Source organism: Rhinatrema bivittatum, chromosome 1, assembly GCF_901001135.1.
Source record: "Rhinatrema bivittatum chromosome 1, aRhiBiv1.1, whole genome shotgun sequence".
NCBI classification, from domain to species: Eukaryota; Metazoa; Chordata; class Amphibia; order Gymnophiona; family Rhinatrematidae; genus Rhinatrema; species Rhinatrema bivittatum.
The window spans coordinates 736,260,668-736,282,905 of NC_042615.1; positions in this window are offsets into that span (position 1 = coordinate 736,260,668).

Genomic DNA, 22,238 nt, shown 5'->3' on the forward strand with positions numbered 1-22,238 from the left:
CCTTGACTCCGGACTGTCTATACCACTGCCCTGCTGGTAACTCCAGCTGCCAGCCCTGAGGTTCATCTCCTGCCGACAAGAAACCACGGTAAGACTACCTTGTTATTGCAGCTCAAGGGTTCACCGATTCATTGAATCGTAACAGCGATATGCTTGATCACTGATTAGAGACTCTTCATTGGATCTAAACTGAGTTTATGATAACATTGATCCACAGAAAGTAATCAGATCAGTTCACTTTCCTAGGCTGTGTGATTTAAAATCTCCATTGCATCACTTATATTGGCAGATTTCTATCTATGGATCAATCATTTATCAATGTAAAAATTGCCTGATGTTCACCTATAGAAAAATTAAAGAGACATTTCAACTTCTGTTCTTCTAAGTCTATGATCTCCCTTACAGCACTCTCTTTAAAATTATCACTTGCAATGAGAAAGTAAGGAGATAATGGCATATGATTATAGTTGAATACCTGTGTGCTGGATGCCCACATTATGTCATATGAAGTCTTTTCCTCCTTTTTATCACTCATGTGGGTATTACCAAATATTTTGGTTTGGGTTTTTATTTTGTTGATTTTGATAATAAACCTGGCCATCTTTTCATTTTGTTTAGATTTCTCATATTATTCTAACCCAAATCTTCAAAGGGGGAGGGATCCAATGTGATTAGGATTATCCAAGCACCAAATGATTCTGTGCCAATGCAGCTGTCATTAAATCCAGCTAGTTTAATCTTCCTTGCAAGATTCAGAACCAACCCCAGCTCATTTCTGATTCTCAATTCTGTTTCAAGTCTGGAGCAGATAGAACCATGGACTGGATTGTTACTTGAAATCTAACTGCTATAAAAATATAATCATAAATCATAGGTTAGATGAGAGAGCTACTAAGGTCATGAGAAAGTTTACTAGCCATCTCCCACCTTATGAGTCTTAAGTAACCCATAAAATTCAGATTTCAAACTGTGACATGATCAAGCACACATGGAACACTAGATAAAAATCTGAGTCAGGGTAATTTATTTTAAACTAGTTTATCTATCCTTAGAGTAATATTTACACAAATTATTTTTCTGTAATTCATTGTACTTCCTGTATTGAACATAGAAAAATATATTGTATTTCTGCAAATAAAGAAGTCCTTTATGATACATGTTTTATAGTGCATGTAATATAGCATTGTACTAGGAGATATAACATGTATTATAGACTTTATATGTAGAAATACAATATGATGGTAACATTTAGACCAGTGCGTGGATGCACATGTTTGTGCGTTCATCAACCTATGCCCAGGGATGTTTGTCCATTTTATAACATACGAATGTATATGCACGCTTGTTATAAAATAGCCTGACTACATGCACATGTGCATGCAATTTTAAATGGACATGTGCCTATGTGTGCAAATGCCGCTTCTACCATGTAAGTGGGGGATTTTAATAGTAGAGATGTGCTTCGGGTTTAAATTTTGTAACGGGCTTCGTTTCAGCCCCCCCCCCCCCCCCCAACCGCGGTAATTTCATTTTTCCCGCAGTTCAGGGGTTTTTTCTTCGGGGGCCCTGATTTTTGGGTTAGTGCACACTAACTCCTGATAGTGCGCACTGACATGGCAGAGTTAGTGTGCACCATCGGGGAGTTAGTACGCACTAACCCAAAAATGAATTTTTTTTGAAATTTCGGAAAAAATTAAATTGTTTTTCAGTTCTCCTGAACCATTCTGAATTAGGCAATTTCATTGAAATTGCCTAATTCGGGAAAAACAATTGCACATCCCTATTTAATAGACACGTGCGCTAACGCCATTGCCAGTTTTCACAGTTTATTCCCAGTTTGCCCAGGTAAGGAATATGGCTTATTAACCCTCCTAGTTTAATAGCCTCCCTTCTCCCCTGTTAGACTCAACCCATAAAACCCCACTGATCTATTTCTATTTGTCTTTATTTTAGAATTTGCACATCATCTATAGCAGAAATAAAATTACGCAGCAGGAGACCCCAGTGCATGCCAGTGCGCGTAAGTATTCACGCACTGATTTCAATGTGAAATCCAGAAACATCCATTCCCCACCAGGACCACACCCATGCCATTTCCCGTTTTTGGAACTTTTCATTTGTGAACATAGCAGCACATATGTGCATACTTGGGCAGCTGTTAAAATCATCTTGACACATACTGGCGTGACTTGTGCACATATCTCTCAGTTTTGGCACAAGCGGGACTTTTAAAATTCATTTTAAATTTCTAAATGTAAAATATAGGAACTACAGTGAACTATAAAGCAATAATTTAATTGTGAGTTTTACTGAAAGGATAGGTTAACTGTTTTGGATTAGACTGCCCAGTAAAACAGAGGGCTATTTTATATACAAATATAATTTTCAAAGATACATGAATAAAACATAGTTTTATGTGTATAAGTGTTTCTTTAAAAAATAATCCTGGCATGCATGCACATAAACGTATGTAAGGGACATAATTTCATGTGTACTTTTACGTGCATACTAAATAGGAGTTCCAGAGGAAGGGATCGGAATTTACTTGCATACTTTTGATTTTTGAAATTGTGCATGGTAAGTTAAACCTGCTCTTGAGCAGATGGAATTTCCATGCATATGTCCCCATGTATACCCAGCACAGCTCACAAATTTTCAAAGCAGACATGCATATAAGTCTCCTTAGAAAATTCAGGTTAGAGTCTGCAACTACTTTTTTTTTTTTTTTATTTAAAGTTTTATTGAATGTACAGATTAATACCACTGTATAAACAATGAACGGCTCATTGAACAGGTCAACAACGTAATGTAACAAGTACAGTAAGCATGAGTACATCATGATTTTATAATGACATCTCCCCCCCACCCCTCCCCCCTCCTTCTCTCCCCCCCCCCTCCCTAGTGTGAACTGAGCTAAGAAAACATATTCAACCAGGATAAACATTCTGAGCGAGCATCTAGTACCAGAATCAGTGCACCTACAGACAGGAGACATAGAAATATTTGCATTATTGCTGTAAGATATCTCCTGCCCTTTTCTCTTGCCATACCCGGTAGGGGGTCCACGGATCCATACGTGGCTTCCCGCCCCTGGTGTTAGGAGGTCCCATCTTTCCATGCAGTAAGAATATGTTATGTAAGCGGGAGGAGACCTGTCCCACTGATATAGGTCCGGACTTCCGCCACACCAGAGCCACCTCGCATTTTGCTGCAGCTAGAATAAACGTAATCAGCTTCCCCTGCACCACAGGCACATCATAGGGCAGATTTAACAGGGTTTGTTCGGGAGTAAGAGTTACCTCCCTCCCCAAGATATTCCTAATTAATTGGGTGACCTCGGACCAGAATAGCTGTAAATAGGAGCAGGACCACCACATGTGGTAAAACGAACCCTCCTGGCCACACCCCTTCCAGCAGCGGTCACTAATTTGGGGATTAAACCTACTAAGTTTAGCCGGCGTACAGTACCAGCGTAGCAGAATCTTATAACGGTTCTCGGCCAATTGCGAATAGGGGAGGCCCCTTTTGGTACAAAGAAAGATTTGGTCCCAGGTATCATCCGTTATGGTACATCCCAGGTCCCTCTTCCAGGCCCTCATGAAAATAGGTTGTTGCTGTGGATCTTTATTCAAATAATTATACACCTGGGAGATAGCTTTCCGCAAGGTATCCGCCTGATCGCACCAGGCCTCTAGTTGTGTTCTACCCAGGGCCAATTCTCGGCCCACCGATTCGGCCATAAAAAAGTGACGGACCTGTAAATAAGGGTACACATCTCGTCCAGTTAGGTCATATTTGTCTTGCAGAGTGGGGAATGACACCATGCCATCCACGTCCCATAGTTGCCCAAAGTGAGTGATGCCCTTCCCGGACCACCGCTGAAAGGGACCGGGGGCTGCCCCCACTGCAAATAAGCGGTTTGTCTGGAGGGAAGAACTATAATAATACCGCCTAGTGCCCGTCAACTGTCTACACCACTGGGACAACACCTGAAGAGTGGTCTGTGTCGAGGCCGCCATAGTTCCACCGGGAAGGAGTGTGTTCTTAGGCTGCCATATTACAGAGCTGAGAGGGGTCCTACCATACAGGGCCTGTTCAATGTGTACCCACTGTTTTTGCTCCCCCTTACGATTCCAGTCAAAGATAGCCCTAAGTTGGGCCGCTGCATAGTACCACTGTAAGTGGGGAACACCCAAGCCCCCCCTGTCCTTTGGGCGATACATAACCCCTCTAGACACCCTAGGCGGTCGTCTCTTCCATATGTAGGAGAAGATCCGTCTCTGCCAGTGTGTAAACACAGCTTTGGGTATAAGAATAGGCAGTGCCTGAAATAAGTAACCCAATCGGGGAAGGAGATTCATTTTCACGGATGCTATGCGTCCAAACCAGGATAAGTAAAGGCCAGACCACCTATCTAAATCATTGAAAATTTGGTGTATGAGAGGTGTGTAATTAAGCTTGAAAAGGTCACTTGGATCTTTGCTAAGATAGACCCCTAGGTATTTAATTTTAGCGGAAGCCCAGCGAAATCGAAATTGAGTTTGTAGAGCCTCTAGCTCAGGGGCAGGTATTGTAACATTGAGCAGTTCAGATTTTTCGATGTTTAACTTGAAACCCGAGACTGCTCCGAAATCACTAAGCTCCCCGAGAGCCCCCTGCAGCGATACACGTGGATCAGTCAGTGTGAACAGAATGTCGTCTGCAAACAGGGACATCTTGTATTCATTACCCGCTAATTCTATGCCGTGAATCAAGCAATTGCCGCGTACCCGGATGGCCATAGGCTCCAAAAATAAGGCAAACAACAAGGGCGATAGAGGACAGCCCTGTCTCGTCCCTCTGTGGATATGAAATTCCTCGGAGTATACCCCGTTAACTTTTACTCTCGCGGTAGGCATGTGATAGAGTTGTTGAAGCCATGTCAAGAACCCATCCCCAAAGTTCATAGCCCTTAAGGTGACAAACAAGAAGGGCCAGTGCACCATATCAAAAGCCTTTTCCGCGTCTACCGAGAGTAGAACCAGGGGTAGATGTTCCCTACGGGCCATCCACATTAGGTCAGTGATTTTACGAATATTATCTGCAGCCATCCGTCCCGGTATAAAGCCGGCCTGATCGGTGTGGACTAACTTATTCATAACACTATTCATCCTGTTCGCCAGGATTTTGGGCAACAACTTAAGGTCTACATTAATTAAGGAAATGGGTCTGTATGACCCGCATTGATGCAACTACTTTTTTAATCTGTAAACCAGCTATTGAACATAACCCTATAGAGGGTAATTTTATTAAAGCCCACATAGGGCTAAAGTCTGCAGAAACATTCTATCTGTAGACTTTAACCTGAAGTTTTAAAGTGGACGTATGCGCGTAAGTCTGCTTTAAAAATATATGGGTGTCCCTAATATATGTGCCAACATAGAGAAAAAAAGTTATATTTGCTCCCATGCAGGTGTAACTTTGTACATGGAGATTTACAAGCATAGGGCCTGATTTTAAAAAGCATTTACATGCTTAGGAAGTAGCTTTAAAAGGAGTTACACATGTGAATGTAACATACTATAGCAGCAATTTTCAAAAGCCATTTCCTAATGTAAGTGCACTTTACATGGGTAAAACCTATGGATAATTCAATGGCATATATTGTTGCAATTTTCAAAAGCCTACTTACATGGGTAAAGTGCATTTACCCGTTTAAACCCCAATTTTAAGAATGTAACTTTCATACCAGTGCATGGGCGCTCTTTGGCACATGTATTTCCCAGATACATAGTCATTTTATAATGTATGAACATACATGTGTGCTTGTTATAAAATAGCCTGTCTGCATGCACATCTGTGCCCAATTTTAAGTGGACATGCACATGGGTGTGCAAATACTACTTCTATCACGTTTGTCGGGGAATTTTAAAAGGGCTGGGTATCCATGCCATTGCCAGTTTCACAAGTTCATCCACCAGTTCTCCCAGTTAACAGGCCATCCAAATCCCCCTAGTTTAATAGCCTTCTCTCTCCCCAGTTACCCCATACCCTTAAATCACCTCAGTTATGGCTAGTTTTTTTTTTTAATAACTTATACCTCCTCCATAGCAGAAGTAAACATGTACCACTGGACCTGGGTGTACGCACAGGTGCATAAGTATTTACGTGCACATCTGTTAGCCATACTCCGAAATGCCCATGACCATGCCCTGCCTAGACCACACACATTCCCTGCCCCTTTTTGAAAACTTTTGAGATGTGCACACAGCGGGAGATACAAGCACATCTGAGCAGCTTTTAAAATTCAGTGGGCACACGTGAGCCCCACCTTTGGTATGCTCGGGTTTATAAAATTCACCTCTTAGCGTTAATAAAATTCAGGCCCATAAAATTGTGTTTTGAACTTGTAAATGCATTTTACCTGTGTAGTGGGCTTTTGAAAATTGCTACAATATATTCCATTGAATTGTCCATAGGATGTTCGCGTATAAGTGCACTTTACGTGCGTAAGTGGCATTTTTAAAATTGCTACGATATTATGTTACATTTATAAGTGTAGCTCCTTTTAAAATTGCCTCCTTATGTTTGAAAATTGAAAGTATGCATTTAAATCATTTTCCTTTTCTAACTCCACCACTTGGAATGCCTTTTAATACTGTCAGTAAAAGAACGCATGAAAGTGGGTTTTCTACATATTTTAACCAGCAGAACACATTGATTTATTTTCAAAGTGATATTTACATGTATAATGCAGGTTTTTATGTACATAAGCACTTTGAAACTCAAGTTCATAAATATTAATACAGGTGTGTTTTTATGTTATATATTAATATAGATAAACATATCATATAATTTAAATATTTTTAAAATAAAAATAAACATATATAAAGACAGGGGAGGTAATTTTAAATGTAAATGTAACATAGTATTTTAGCAATTTTAAAAAGCCATTTGCACGCATAAGTAAGTGCACTTATTCGTGAATATCCTATGAACAATGGCATATATTGTAGCAATTTAAAAAAGCTCACTTACATGGGTAAAGTGCATTTACATGCATAAAATCTAGTTTTAGGTGTAGAAATGGTATTTTTTATTTAAATCAGGCCCAAAGTGAAAAATTATACACAATGTCTGTCCATTTGAGAATGATTATGAAAAATTCTCTACTCAAGAGTATGTAAACATGTTTTGAGGGGGTTTTCTGTGGATCAAACTAGTTAGTGGCAGTGAAGTAACAGAAAGATAATTATAGCATGATCAAACTTGTAGAAATGCTAAAGTATGCTAAAGTTTAACCAGTATGTTAAAGGTCAACATTGAGTTTTGCTTCTGCCTTCTGGGTTCAACTTACATGAATTCATATGACTTACTGGAATCCAGTCTTATTAGCATAAGTGAGATAAAATAAGAATTTTAACCAATTGGAAAATGTCATGCAAACTATCTAATTTATATGTAAGTTTAGGGGCAATGACATATTTGACTTTAGTAGCTCAGGAACTCTGAGTTGTTTACTCTGCATTGTTTGGTAAGCAGCATTGCTCCTTATTATAAGATAACTGGTTTAGTTCCTACCTGCATGAAAGAACTTTTCAAGTATGTATAAATAATAGGGGTGTGCATTCGTTTGCAATGTATTGGCAATCCGCAACGTATAGGGCCATATTCATTGTATTCGTAGAGCAGCAAAATGTATCATGATTCCCACGAATACAACAAATCTTTACCAAATTATTTGGCCATCTAAAGGAGCAAATTTAAACAAAACCCCCACCCTCCTGACCCCCCCCCCCCCCCCCAAGACTTACTAAAACTCCCTGGTGGTCCAGCGGGGGTCCGGGAGCCATCTATTGCACTCACACTGTTGGCTGCCGGTATTCAAAATGTCACCGATAGCCCCTGTGACATAGTAAGGGCAAAGGCTATCAGCACCATTTTGATTATTGGCAGCCGACGGCCCGAGTGTAGGAGATCGCTCCCAGATACCCACTGGACCACCAGGGACTTTTGGCAAGTCTTGGGAGACCCTCATGACCCCCACAAGACTTGCCAAAAGTCCCTGGTGGTCCAGCGGGAGTCTGGGAGCGATCTCCTGCACTTGGGCCAAGGGCTGCCAGTATTCAAAATGGCACCAATAGAGTTTGCCCTTAGTATGTCACAGGGGCTACCGGTGCCATTGGTTGGCCCCAGTCACATGGTAGGTGCAATGGATGGCCGGTGCCATGGACAGCCGGTGCCATCTCCTACCATGGACGGCCAGTGCCATCTCCTACCATGTGACCAATGGCATCGGTAGCCCCTGTGACATAGTAAGGGCAATCGGCGCCATTTTGAATACTGGCAACCGATGGCCCAAGTGCAGTAGATGGCTCCCAGAACCCTGCTGGACCACCATGGAGTTTTGGCAAGTCTTGGGGGGGTAGGAGGGTGGGGGGTAGTAGTTAATTAAATTTTAGCTGGGAAACGAATAAGAATGGAACGCATGAACGGATCTGGGCCCCCCCCCCTTGCCAAATGCAACGTTTCTGCCCCCTCCCCCCCCATGAATATGAATACCGAATGTAACGTATGCGGTCCCTCTGCACATTCCTAGTAAATGATAGTATTTCCTTCATAAAGAACATTAAAACCGGTTTACCACAAGGATCAGCCTTATCCACAATGTTGTTTAATCTATTTCTCATCATATTATGCATTCTTCTAACTGGATTAGGCCTTAACTTTTTTATCTATGCTGATGACATCCAGTTTTACATAACATATCTTTTACATAAAGATACCATAACTGACACTCTGAAATATTAAAAGATATATCTAAGTGCTATTGATCAATGGATGTTCTATAACCATCTGTCACTAAATATTCAAAACACAGAAATTATCATGTTTTCATGGACAAAAATATACCAGAACACAAGTTTGAAACTGGGAAACATTCCATATTCATAAAAAGCACAGTTCATGATTTAGGGGTTGTACTGGAAACTAACATTTCCACAAAATCCCATATTAATATCTTAATACGTAATGGTTATGACACAGTTAAAACCTTTTTTACTCATGGAAGACTTTAGAACAGTTTTACAATCATTGTTTTTTTTTATGGAATAGACAAGTGTAGCTCATTACTGGTAGGTATTCCCTCCTCAAGTTTGCATTCTCTCCAGTTACTACAGAATTCAGCTGCAAGATTGCTTTCAAGTACAAAAAGATATGATCATATTACTCCTGTTCTTGCTGATTTACACTGGCTCCCAGTTAGAGATAGAATCAAATATAAGAAACTTTTACTAATTCATAAATTGATAATTGATATAAATACTCCATGGGTAGGTTCCAGACTACGTAGTTATATTCCATCAAGAACTTTGAGATTGCAAATTAAGGGCTTGTTAGAAGTCCCAACAGTACAGTTGGCAGTCATCAGAGAAGTGAGAGAAAGAGATTTTTCTATAGGAAGGCCAGCACTTTGGAATACCTTACCTGAAAGTTTACGAACACAAAGGGGTAGGTTATAAAAGATAGCACGCACGAGTCCATGTGTGTACGCTACCCAGCTCGCACACATGGACGCCCGATTTTATAACATGCACGCGCAGGTGCATGCATATTATAAATCGGGGGTTGGCGCGCGCAAGGAGGTGCACAATTGTGCAACTTGCACATGCCAACGCCCACGGCCTTCCCCCATTCGCTCTCAGGCTGCTCCAATTTCAGAGCAGCCTCAGAGGGAACTTCCAAACCCCCTAACCTAACCTCCCTTCCCCTTCCCTTAACCTTCCGGCCCCCTAGCCCTATCCTAAACTCCACCTCGACCTTTATTTTACATGTTATGCCTGCCTCTGGGCAGGAGCAAGTTGTGTGCGCCAGCAGCCTGCCAGCACACGATCCTCCGTCACAGCGACAAATGGCCGCTGTGCTAGAGGCCTCTGGCCCCGTCCTGCCCTGTGGACCGCCCTGCCCCACACACTCCCCACCCCCTCCCTGCCCCTTTTCCGAAGCTCTGGGACATGCGTGCATTGCAGGCCTTTCCAAAATAGGCTCAGTGCGCATAACCCCACCTACGCGTGTAAATCCAATGGATTTATGTGGTTAGGCTTTTTAAAATCTACCCCAAAGTGACGTTAAAATGTTTAAAAAGGGCTTAACACCTGGCTATATACACAAGAGTTTGCAAAGGAAGGCAATGTCCTATAATGAATAGTGATATATATTTTATAAGAGATGTATTTTCTATATTATTTTAAGATGTATTATTTGTATTTTGTGTTTTAACTGATATGTAATTTTATTATTATGCATGGTTCTCTTGTGAACTGCTATGATATATTGAATAGCAGTATATAACATTTTTTATAAATAAATAAATACATAATAAAAATGAAATTAATAAATACAATGATTTAATTTATCTATTATATTTTCAATGATATCAAGTACATGCTTAATGGAAAAACAAAATGTCATAAAATTAATTACCTCAACTACTGCATGAACAACAGCAAAAATATGCAGTTATAGCCCATAATAAGAGGAGAATCCAAAGTTAAGGTCCCAGAACCTCACAAAGAAAAAGGAAAAAGAAAACATATTATATGAGTGGTAGCTACTCCCACATATCTTAATAGCTGACCCTAGGTTCCATGATTTTAGCTCTGAGAAAATAATGTAATTGAGACTGGTAAAAAAAAAAAAAAAAAAAAGCATAGCTGACATTTTTCAACTTAAATAAACATTTATATGGGAATTGTATCAAATAGTAGTTCCCAATAAGAGAGTCTTTTATCACATAATAACAAATTCCTTTTTCCCGATCCTGGGTAGCCTTACAAAGTACGGAAAAATCCACATATTTTGCTGAGAAATAATTTTAGAATGTTCTGAAAAAAAACAGGTGCAATATATTGTCATGATTCTGAGAAAAACAAAGGAAACTAACAAAATAGTTCTTTTGGAATCCTCAACAATGGAATCCTCTAAGGGCCCAATCAAATCAAAACCGCCCACTGTCAGACTCTCAACCATAACTCCATATTCTTGAGCCTTTAATCTCCTCCCAGGGGGTAAAAAATAAATCTTGTTAAGGATGCTATTTCTTCCCCTGGGATTCAGATCATCACTCAGACCTAGATTCATCATTTTGCTATAAATTTCACATGAATAGCGCTTGTGATTTTAAAACATGGGGCATGGTTAGGGAAATTTTTGAGATATGGCAATGCATGCTGTTTTCCTTACTGCAAAATTTTCACATCTCAAGCTGAGAAGTGCCCAGCCAGGCATTTCCATGTTAAGAACATAAGAAATTGCCATGCTGGGTCAGACCAAGGGTCCATCAAACCTAGCATCCTGTTTCCAACAGAGGCCAAACCAAGCCACAAGAACTTGGCAATTACCCAAGCACTAAGAAGATCCCATGCTACTGATGCAATTAATAGCAGTGGCTATTTCCTAACTGAACTTGATGAATAGCTGTTAATGGATTTCTCCTCCACGAAGTTATCCAAACCTTTTTTGAACCCAGCTACACTAACTACACTAACCACATCCTCTGACAACAAATTCCAGAGCTTTATTGTGCATTGGGTGAAAAAGAATTTTCTCCGATAAGTCTTAAATGTGCTACTTGCTAACTTCATGGAATGCCCCTTAGTCCTTCTATTATTCGAAAGTGTAAATAACCGATACACATCTACTCGTTCAAGACCTCTCATGATCTTAAAGACCTCTATCATATCCCCCTCAGCCATCTCTTCTCCAAGCTGAACAGCCCTAACCTCTTCAGCCTTTCCTCATAGGGGAGATGTTCCATCCCCTTTATCTTTTCGGTTGCCCTTCTCTGTACCTTCTCCATCGCAACTATATCTTTTTTGAGATGTGGCGACCAGAATTGTACACAGTATTCAAGATGCGATCTCACCATGGAGCGATATAGAGGCATTATGATATTTTCCATTTTATTAACCATACCCTTCCTAATAATTCCCAACATTCTGTTTGCTTTTTTGACTGTTGCTTCATGATTCTTTGCCTTGTCTCCTTGCTGTTTCCTTATCTCCTTGCCTTTCCCTTGCCTCTTTGTTGCCCAGTCCAGTCTTGCCCTGGTTGTCCTGCCTGTGTCATGTCTCAGTACCTTTTGGCCTATCTTCCTTGCCCTGGTTGTCTCTGCCTGACTCCTGATACTGACCTCTGTTATGGACCCTGACCACTCTCATGCCTGCTGCCTGGTACTGACCTCTGCTATGGACACTGGTTACTCTTTGGAATTCTGCTGAACCTTTTTCAGCCTGGACCCAGACCCAGACCCTGCCTCCTTACTATCAGCCCTGACAACTGCCCGTATCTGGACTCTGACCGTTGCTTAAGGGACACTTGCCTAAGTCTGCCTGTTTCTGAAACTCAAGGGCTCAACCTGCAGGGAACCGGGCTGGTATAGGCAAAGCCCAGCTCCAGTCCCACTAAGGGCATATCTGCCTAGTAGGTTCGTCTACTAGGCTGCGTCAACCACGCCACAGCCTAAGGAATCACACTTGTGACAGTTGCAGCCTGGATTTTTTAAATAATAGTTTATATTAGTTTCTAATAAAGTTATATTAACTTCAGTCTTATAAAATTAATTTATCACAGTGTACTTATTTCATTAGCCAATGTGAAAGCTCTGCTCTGAGCAGTAGATTGTTCCAACTCCAAAGAAATGTTTGAGGTTCTATGGATGTATAAAGTACTTTGCTTAATGCTTCCTGGAAATTAACAATTGCTTGATTAAAAGTTTAATAGACTTAAGGGTGGATTTTAAAAGCCCTACACACGTAAATTCCGGTGTCTACGCACATGGCCGTGCCTCTTCGAAGGGGTGGGCCGGGGGGTGGGGAAGGCTCTGAAGTAATAAAACAAAACAAAAAAAAAGAATAGGTAGGGTTTAGGAGGTGGGGAGGAGAGAGGAAGGGGAAGCAAGGTTAGGTAGGGGGGGTAGGGAACTGGGGAAGGCCAGAATGTGTCGCTATGTAGAAATTGCAAAAGTCCCCCCCATTGCACGCACCGCACATATGCAAGCAGATTATAAAATCCGGTGCACATGTGCGTGCGACCAATGGATTTTCTAACATGTACGCGCCAGTGCACGCATGTTAGAAAATCAGCACGTCCATGTGTGCACACCGGGAAGCACGCGCACATGGACAAGCTCACTCATGTTTGAAAATCTCCCCCTTAGAAAATAAGAACATAAGGCTTTCCATACTGGCTCAGACTAAGGGTCTATCAAGCCCTGTATCTCATTTCCAACAGTGGCCAAGCCAGGTCATAAGTACCTGGCAGGATCCCAAGTAGTAGATAGATTCCAAGCTGCTTATCCCAACAATAAGCTGTGGACTTCTGCAACTCTCCCTGAATAATTGTTAATTGACTTTTCCTCCAGGAACTAGTCAAAACCTTTTTTAAACACAGCTATATAATAGCTTTCACCACATGTGAAAATCATGTATGGGGAATCCATACACGATTTTCATTCTCAACTAACTTCCTATAATATCTTATTTTGGAATTATTTTTAATATACCTGTAGCTATGATAATATGCTGAATTCACCCAAAATAAATTTGACTTCTGGAGGTTTAATAGTGGAAAAATGCCGATGTTCAAGATAAGGTGTTGGGAATTTGTATTAATATTATTAATATTCAGCATGGTCTGACAAAATATATCCAAGGCACTTGAAGGGGCCACAAGCACCTTCTCTCTACCCAAAGACTGATTCACCCAAAAATATATGGACTTTTTATTCACATCTGGCAGCCATCAGACTCAAATAAATATACTCTTGCTTGAGTCAGGATCAACGCTGCACTAGAGGCTTGCAGCTGCAGCCAAAGTTCCCAGTCATGTCAGTGAATGCAACGATGACAATCTAATAAACCTTTTTTTTAGCTTTGAAACAAATAAGCCATTTTCCATATATTTTGCTCCACCCAAAAATATATTGCACCCCATTCCTTGGTTCCCCCTAAAATCATAAAATTTAATAATTTTGATTATATTCTAGTCAATGCAATTGATTTACCATTGTGTCTTCTTCTGCAGATTAGAAAAGCAGTAAGAGAAAGAAAATTGAATTAGTATTATAGCCATAAATGCACTGTATGCTGTAGATGAAATAGGCCACCGTATGGCAGAAAGGCATAGAACTCTGCAGCATGCATTTAGAAAAAGAAGAAAGATGAAAAGTAGAAGGGTATGGGCTTGTAATTAACTAGAGAGTAAAGGGTTAGGCACTGCATGCATAGAAAGTCAAAAGGGATCAAAGAATTAGGCTAGAAAAAAGGGAATGATAACTGTAGGTGGCTTTGGAGTACTGGAATAAAAATACATTATCATGAAGCTAAGAAGGGAAACTTGGAAATGAATAGATTAGACAGAGGTAGATAAAGGTAGAGCAGATACCTTTTCTTGTTTTGCTTTCACCCCTAACTGTGATGTAGATAGTGTAGCTTGCCTGACAGAGGGCAACAATTCTAAATATTCCACTATATGAAATCCCAGACAGCATTAGGAACAGAAGATTTGGATATGTGTTACTCAGCTGAGTGTAATTGTGTCAGACAGCATGCACCCAAGCTTTAGGAAGGATCCTCTGCCTTCAGATCTCACTCCTGTCTAGCATTTTAATGTCAATAGTGTTCAATTTTCTAGTAACGTTCTCCAGGCATGTTAGGGAGGGCTTTGTTTAACCATAATGCATATGCTCTCAGATAAATGAAAACGATATGGCCCAAAATACCTCCTTATGCCTTTGTAGATGTTTCAAATATGTTAAGCATAACATAAAGCCACATTTATTAGTTATTAAGTTTAATATGTAAATAGAGCAGATTCTCTGCCTTTGCTTCATTTTAAAATTTGAATACTGATTAATACCCCCTTTATTTTGCTTGGGTCATGAAGTCTGCATCTTTAACAACAGGTTATTTGAGCTTTGTTGTGCTATCAACCAATTACTAAATTTATCTTCATCAATAGCAAAGCCACAGCAGTATTTTAAATTCCATTTATTCTTCCATAGCTTAATGTTCACTGATACTTGAGCTCCATTCTTCTCGTCATGAAAATGAATCTGTAATATATCTTTCCAGAAAGAAAATAAACAGCTCCTTTGCCAAGCCTTTCAGTGCTCTGCTTCTTTCCATCATGAATTGTGATCTAACAGGAGCTTAGCAAGAAGCCAGGAGCTTTTGAAATGTTGTGCTAATTTGATTAATACGTAGTTACATCCTGTTATGATGCACTTTGCCTTATGCATTTTAAATGGAAAATGCAGAGTGGATTACATTTGTGTTAAAAACACTGCATACTAAATGAGATACACTGAAAGCTAACTGATACAGCAAGCACTGAAACCACTTTAAACATGCAAAAGGTTATTGTTTGCAGGTTAATGATAATTATAGAAAAATGCATGTTTTTTTTTAACTATTAAGATGCCAATATAAACACTTGAGAAATTAATTCTAGTGCAGCTGGAAATTGTTTCTACCCTCTTCACAGATTACAAATAGTTTTTAAATATTGCATGTTTTGTTTCTGAAAAAGACAGTATATAAAGTAGAACACACAACTTCAGTTTTTCAGTTTGGAAGACTTTTATAAGCTTGGGATTTTGATTCTAATTGGGCAAACATGGCTGGAAGAACCTTTGCAAATCTTTTTTAAAGGAAATAATTCAAACTAGACTTCTCTGTTCTCCCACAAATTATCAAAATTTCTATCAAATTCCATACATAAAGACATAATGGTTCATTCATGGTGTTCTACACTTCATTATTAACATTTATTTATAGTTACTTAACTGAAGTCACCACAACAGTAGTTGGAATATGCACAAAATTTGTGTTGTGTGTACTAGTTTATTTTTTAATTACAATGGACGAAATTGCATATCATATAGTAGGGTATAACATGGGGTAAAGCCTATCTACGTCTCTCCTCCAAAGCATGATGGGAAGAAAATGCATTGATCTGAATTAGAAAAATTGACTGCAACTTTATTAGATGACCTGAGAGAGGAATCTAATTGGGTGCTCGAGGCTTGCTAGCGTATTAATCCTGCCCCCCCCCCCCCCCCCCCCCCCGAATCTCCTTTGAAGGAGGTGCCATCAAGGATCATTTTTTTTCACTAACCTTGTAGAGCCATAATGAGGTCTGCCATGAACAGCAAAGACCCGCTGCAACATTTATCAGGGGCCAAGTTTGGCACCGCGCCCAACTGCAAGACTTCAGGATCCACGAAGCAAGCTCAGGCCACCGCTGTCAGAGTCCCAGGACTGAAACTATAGACTGGTCCCTACCAGGTAATGACAAACAATTGTAACATTAGTGGGCAGTCTGGGCACCATTCATAGCTCGATAATGCAATCCTCTCAGGCTCCCCCCCATTCCCTAGATCATTAGCCTGAGCACCCCATCATGGCAGTAATACATTTAAAGTAAAAGGTACTCCCTAATGATTGTCAAGTATGAAAGGCATATTGAACTTGTACAATTCAATCAAATTAGATCTTAAAAGAGTCAACTAACAATTATTCAAACTATGATAGATACAGTAACATTCAACTAACAATTATTCAAACTATGATAGATACAGTAACATGAAAAAGCAGGGATGGGATGGCAGAGAAGAAAGGAGAAGGATGAAAGGTTCCTTTCCCTTTTAAATCTGGTTGCTTTTCCCTCCCTCGGTTCTCTGTCAGTGCCTGCTGCTGGCCAGTCCCTTGGGATGCACATGCTGGCCTCAGATACAAAGGGGCAGGGGCGCCAAACAGCTGTAGGAATAGAAGCCAGAAGCGGATGCCCAGCCATGAGGACGTGGCTCAAGGTGGCCAAGAAGAAAGGAGGCCATCAGAGGGCGGGGGTGAGCCCAAATCACCCTCCCCCAATCAGCTGGCCTGCATTGCAGCTGGAGAGACAGAAGAGAGCCAGGAACAAAAGAGGGTGGGCTGCCCACAGCTCCACTGCCACTGTTACAAGCAGCTCCCAGGCACAGGACCACCTGGTGTTGGTTCTTGGATTTATTTAGGTGACTCCCCCATTATCACTTTCCATTCATAATCACTTGAAAAAGTAAATGGATTGTTACATTGTTCAGAGAGATCAAAGTTGCCTTTAAAACAAATGGAAATCGTAAGATTTCTCTTTTTATTCCAATTTTTTTTTTCACTCAAGATTCTGAAAGTAACTCCCTCTGTTCTATATATAAGTAAATCATGACACTCCGATAGTGATCTGAAACAAAACCCTTTTGAGGCATCATACTAATATGTAAAAATAGAATGATGACTTGAGCTGCTGAAGAGTGGACACAAACATTTTTTTTTTAAATGATTGCAAATTATGCTCTGTTTCTAACTGTAAAACCTGTAAAAATATAGAGGTGAATTGCCAAAAGAGATCTGTGAATAAAATTAGCATATAGGTGCATAAGTAGCTGCTATTAGCATATATGCTATTTTATAACCATTAAACTATCTGTATATTTTCAGGCTTGTGCGTATGCATGAAAAACAGGGGTGATCTAGGGGTGTTCTGGGGTGGGGCCAAAAGGTATGTGCACAATTTGCTATTTTATAAGAGACTTATGCTCGTACATAAAGCAACTTTTCATATAAGTTTACACCTAATTATCTTGCACCACTGATATCAGCCTCATCTATTGTTTTCTATTGGTTTGGTGGAAGACCTGGGTGAACAGGAGGCAGGGGCGGCTCAAGGCAATGTGCTGCCTGAGGTGGGGACCACATGCCACTCCCCTCCCCCAAATTTAAATACAATAACACCCACCCTCCCGACCCCCCCCCCCCCCCCCCAAGACTCACAAAATCTCCTGGTGGTCCAGCAAGGGGCCCAGGAGTGATCTGCCACTCCTGGGCCATCGGCTGCCACTAACCAAAATTACACCAGTGGCCTTTAACCCCTACCATGTGATAGGGGCTACCGGTGCCATTGGTCAGTTCCATCACATGGTAGGGTCAATGGATGAATGGCGCCATTTTGGTTAGTGGCAGCCAATGGCCAGGGAGTGGCAGATCACTCCCGGGTCCCCCACTGGACCACCAGGGTTTTTTGTGAGTCTTGGGGAGGGTCAGGAGTGTTGCACAATGGTGGGGGGGAGGCAGGGTGAGGTGAGGGCTGGGCAGAATTTTGTAGGGGCACATTTTGCCACTTCAAAATTCTGCAGCCTGAAGTGGCCGCCTTACCCTACCCCATTATAGAACTGCTCCTGACTGGAGGGAGTTTAGAGTAAAGAACTAGTAGGGATTTGATGAGCTGGAGAAGGACTAGGTGAACTGGTGGAGATTTCAGCAAACTGGTGATTTCAATTATTCATGCATGTTTTAAATTATACCAACTTCCTTGCATAAAATGGGCTTCACACGAGCAATTTACAATTTTTGGGGTGTATTGTGGTAACATGGCCAGTTGTGTCTTAGGAAACGGCCAAGAGGAATAAGGAGGCTGACTCTGACTGTTTCTTAGGTGCAAATTCATTTACAGTGAGAAAACAAATGCAGCTTATCTTGCAGAATTGGCAGCACTCAGATATTACACATAGCTGATCTTCGCATAAACTGGGTTCCTGCCTGCTCCCCAAGGCCTCTCTAACCCTTCTAGGCTCTGAGTTCTTATAAAGTAGATTTAATTTCTGTTACTCACTCCCAGAGATAGCAAAGCTTTCTTTAGTTTGCCTGGCTAATAATATGTTACAGACTTTTTGTCCAGGAAATTGTCCAAACCTCTTTAAACCCCACTATACTAGTCACCTTGATCACGTCCTCTGGCAACAGTTTCCAAAGCTTGACAGTGCGCTGAATGAAAGGTAGTTTCTACAATTTATTTTGAATTTAATGGTTATTAGTTTCATGGAGTGTCCCCTTGCTTTAGTATCATTTGAAAGGATTAGGGATGTGAATCGTTTTTTGATGATTTAAAATATCGTCCGATATATTTTAAATCGTCAAAAAATCGTTAGGGCCACGATACAATACCAATTCACCCGATTTATCGTTAAAAAATCGTAAATTGGGGGAAGGGGGAGGGCAGGAAAACCGGCACACTAAAACCCCCTAAAACCCACCCCCGACCCTTTAAATTAAATCCCCCACCCTCCCGAAACCCCCCCCCCAATGCTTTAAATTACCTGGGGATCCGGCGGTGGTCCAGAACGGCGGCGGTCCGGAACGGCCCCCTCAATAGAATCGTGTTGTCTTCAGCCGGCGCCATTTTTCAAAATGGCCGCCGCAAAATGGCGGCGGCCATAGACAAAAACGATTCGATGGAGGAGGTCGTTCCGGACCCCCGCTGGACTTTTGGCAAGTCTTGTGGGGGTCAGGAGGCCCCCCCAAGCTGGCCAAAAGTTTCCTGGGAGTCCAGCGGGGTTCCGGGAGCGATTTCTTGCCGTGAATCATTTTCGTACGGAAAATGGCGCCGGCAGGAGATCGACTGCAGGAGGTCGTTCAGCGGGGGTTCCGGACCGCCGCTGAACGACCTCCTGCACTCGATCTCCTGCCGGCGCCATTTTCCATACGAAAACGATTTGCGGCAAGAAATCGCTCCCGGAACCCCGCTGGACTCCCAGGAAACTTTTGGCCAGCTTGGGGGGGCCTCCTGACCCCCACAAGACTTGCCAAAAGTCCAGCGGGGGTCCGGAACGACCTCCTCCATCGAATCGTTTTTGTCTATGGCCGCCGCCATTTTGCGGCGGCCATTTTGAAAAATGGCGCCGGCTGAAGACAACACGATTCTATTGAGGGGGCCGTTCCGGACCACCACCGTTCTGGACCACCGCCGGATCCCCAGGTAATTTAAAGCATTTGGGGGGGGGGTTTGGGAGGGTGGGGGATTTAATTTAAAGGGTCGGGTTGGGTTTTAGGGGGGTTTAGTGTGCCGGCTCACGATTTTAACGATTTTTCACGATAGTTTACACACCCAAACGGCAACAATACGATTCCCTCCCCCTCCCAGCCGAAATTGATCGTTAAGACGATTGAGGACACGATTCACATCTCTAGAAAGGATTTATGAATATGTTAAACACCACAAGCCCCAGTACTGATCCCTGTGGTACTCCACTAACAACCTTTCTCCATTTGGAAAACTGACCATTTAATCCTACCCACTGTTTCTGTCTGTTCAATTGCTAATCACAATAGAACACTGCCTCCTATCCCATTTACATACTTAAAACTGGGTTTTACATGTGTAAATGCACGTTACCCACATTACGTGGTTTTTGAAAATTACTAAAATAGTAACATGTGTACTTCCTTTGAAAATTCACTATAAACCTGATTTTCAAAAGCATTTACAAGCATAAAACTGGGTTTTTCATATGTAAATTACTTTACTCATGTAAGCGGACTTTTGAAAATTGCTATAACATATGCCATTGAATTGTAAACATGTTTTACTCATGTTAAGTGCACTTAATGCAGGTAAATGGCTTTTGAAAATTGCTATAATAGGAGGTAATCTTCAAAGGAATTACACTTGTAAATGTATCTTCTATTGTAGCAATTTTCAAAAGCTATTTACCTGCATAAAGTGCACTTATATATATATATAACCTTTGGACTATTCAATGGCATATAATGTAGCAATTTTCAAAAGCCCATTTACACAGATAAAATGCATTTATACATGTAAAACCCAGTTTTATGCATATAAATACTTTTTAAAATTTCACCCTTTGTATGTTACATTTACAAGTGCAATTCCTTTGAAAATTCACCTGCATGTGCATAAAACTTAACATATATACATTTAAGTACCTTCTACTCACTGGGATAACTTTAAAAGTGGCACATAGGCATACATTGACATGTATGCATCGGTGCGCACCCAGGAATATGGCTATTTTATAGGGATGTGCAAAGCCCGAAGCTATCGGTTCAGGCTTCATTTTCAGCCTGCCACGGGAAATCTCGTATTTCCCATGGTTTGGGCCTTTAAAATTCGGGGAGACCCAAATTTCGGTTTAGTTTGCACTAACAGGAGTTAGTGCATGCTAACAATTTTTCATTAGCGTGCTCTAAATCTGAAACAAATTTTTCCTGAAATTTCGGGAAAAATTCCTTCAGATTTTGGGCTTCCCGATCCAGGACGAATGCACATCCCTACTATTTTATAACATGCACGCACATATGTGCGCATTTTATAAAATACACTGAGCAGTTGCAAATTTATGCCCAATTTTAAATGGGCACATGACTAGCCACGTAAATCCCGTTTCTACTGCGTAAGTCAGGTTATTTTATAACAGGCGCACATCCACACCATTGCCAGTTTCATCAGTTTGTCCACTACAAGGGTGATTCTATATTGAAGCAGAGTAAGGCAGCCACCTCAGGGGGCAAAACTTTGAAGCAGCAAATTTTGCCCTCCCAAAACACCCCTACAGCATCTTCCTCACAACAACCAGTTACCAGCATGCATGCATCAAAACATTGGAGCTGCAGCATCCCAATCTCAGTGCGAGCACGCAAGCTCACCGGTTTGTTCTACCTCCTGGCCCTGAATTCCCCGACAGCGTCCTGCCCACGCAGCATGGGACGCCCCCAACTTGGCCTCAGCGTTCGCCTAAGCGCATGCACGCACCTCTCTCCCCTTCTTAAAGGGGCCGTGGCAGGAAACTTCACTGCAGCTCTGGAAGATGGCGTCACTACTCTTGGGTATTTAAATCCGGCTCAGTTCTCTGCACTTCACCTTGGCAACAGGTCTGGCTCTTCTTCGACTGCGTTGTTGCTTGTTCCTGATCCTGCGTTCCAGTTTGCCTTCCTGATCCTGCATTCCAGTTTGCCTTCCTGATCCTGTATTCCAGCCTTGTCTTCCTGATTCTGTGTTCCTGTCCCGGCTTCGCGCCTGCTCCTGCCCTCGGACTGATTTCCTGGTTTTGACTCCTGCTTGGTACCTTGACTCCGCTACTGTCTGTCCTTACCTCCTGCCTGCCTCATTGTTCTGCCTCTTCGCTGCCTGCCCTGACCTCTTTCTGCTGCCTGCCTAGACCCGGTCTGCCTGACGCCAACTTGTCTTATCCTGGACTCCTCGTCGAGAGAGACCCACACCTAAGTCCTGCCAGCCCCGGTACCCAAGAGCTCAACCTGAGGGGAATGTGGGCTGGTATAGGTGAAGCTCCAGTTGGGTCTTCTCCACCTGTACTGCCTCCCGATGACGAGGACCACTGGGGAACCTGCCCTCGGTGGTGTTTC